The sequence below is a fragment of the Lottia gigantea genome, assembly GCF_000327385.1.
Source record: "Lottia gigantea unplaced genomic scaffold LOTGIsca_26, whole genome shotgun sequence".
NCBI classification, from domain to species: domain Eukaryota; kingdom Metazoa; phylum Mollusca; class Gastropoda; family Lottiidae; genus Lottia; species Lottia gigantea.
This window is the reverse complement of record NW_008708797.1, coordinates 231,592-233,625: the sequence shown is the minus strand read 5'-3', so window position 1 is coordinate 233,625 and position 2,034 is coordinate 231,592.

Genomic DNA, 2,034 nt, shown 5'->3' with positions numbered 1-2,034 from the left:
GTAAATTATCACACCCTGAAGGATTTTAAACTCAACTTAGTACAATAAAAAAATATTTCATTTAATCAAAGTTTTGAAGGATGTTGAAGAAATATTGCAATTTAATTTAAAATTAAGTAAAGTAATAAATGTGTCGGTTTACCACAGCCTTGAGGTTTTAACTCATGAAATAAAATAAATAAATTCATCGAGTAGTTGTGAAAAAAAATGGAGAACAGTAAGTAAGATGCAAGGAATGATGGTAATGATCAATCAAATAAGCCGAGGGATATTTCTACTATGTTAAAAACAATTGGAAAACCTGTTCTACATTATTTCCCTTCCAATCTTTATTGATTTTAACACAATCACACATTGTTTTAGACATTTACCTTTCCTTATTGTGACAAATATTATGGTTTCCTCATATTCTTGATATTAAGTGAGAATTTATTGAAATATTGATAGAATTGATAGCTTCCCAGTTCATATTCAGTGCTCTGGATGAGTTCAACATCCTTCTTCTCTGTTCCTCACTTAATTAATGAAGACAATGTCATTGAGTGTGCAATGAAAAGTATTTGCCAGAACAGAAACTTCTCTTTCTCTCTTTCAACCTGGGATCTTAAACGTGCTACAGGCATACTGGTCTCAATTTCATTTTCTATTTTAATTACAAGACATGGTTATTTTTCTTCCACCTGCATCATTTAAGAGAAAAAGCTTTTTAAAGGGACAGATGCACTATTTTTGGGGGTTGATTTGAGCCTTGAATATATGTAAATAGTCTTTAGAAGTACTAGAAAAATAGTACCAAAATCCCATAATCCCTTCAAATATATCTCAAACTAGGAATTTATTTTCCTATATATGTCTTTTCTATATGGCAGTGTCTTCAGAAAAGGCAACGCGTCTTTTTAACTTCAAACGCGAATAGATTTGAGAGCTCAAATTTCCATGGTGAGCTGTGAACATTATTACTGATTGGCTTATCTAAATAAAATGGCCGTTCTGAGGCAAATGTACAATTGATCAAGAAACTGACCAACCTGCCCCGTTAATATTTAGGGCCTATATTTAAAAAAAGCAACATGATCGATCCTTGCTAGCTTATTGCATCAAAATCATTAGAGACTACATGAGTATGTGAAAAATTGATAGAAATGACTTCCTATGAAGTTGTAATTTATTTCATCGATTACAGCTCTAAGAGAAAATCAAACTTTTAACAGATTGCATGCTATTACATTTTTTTCTTTTTTTATTCAATGTTTTTAATTTTGCTCATAAATAATTGCTGACAGTTTAGATGTTGAAAGAGAAATGTTTTTTTTTATGTCCGTTAAATCATTCAAATATATGTCTCACAACACTAAATTTAGATTAGTTGTAAACGAGGAATATTAGATTGTAACATTGTAAGTAATGTTACGAAAGCATAGGCACAGGCATGTAGTGTAAACTAGGGTTAGTTTTACAAAATTCCCATATAAATGTGAAACTGACTATACCTCACTAATGAATGGATAGAACCCCTTTGTTCTCTCTGGATAGCTGCTTTACTTTGACGTTCCACGTTCCACCACTGGTTTGTGAAATGATTTTAAAAATACGATGTGAATATGGTTCATAGCTTTTAGTCATTTTGGAGTTTGACAGACAGTTATTCATTTAATGGTATATTGAGACATTTGTTAAATTTATAAATTCTAGTATCATTTAGAATTCATCTCTTTTTTGTTTTAATTGGCTCTGTGTACAAACGCTTGTAGTCCTGAATAACCAGCCTATGATGTTTGAACTACCAGAATCTCATGACAATCTGTATGGGAACTATAAACACTGTGAATGTTACAGAGAGCTACTAGCAGAACTTTCACACCAGACTATTTGATTGTATCCTACAGAAATTGTAAAAATATTTTAGATTTTTTATTATATCAACAAGAAGACATTTGGTCTCCAAAAATATAAGGCTACTTATCTCATTTTATCCTATAAAAATCTAAACTTTTTATATCATGAAAGCCATTTAAGTTGATAATGCAACTGCAC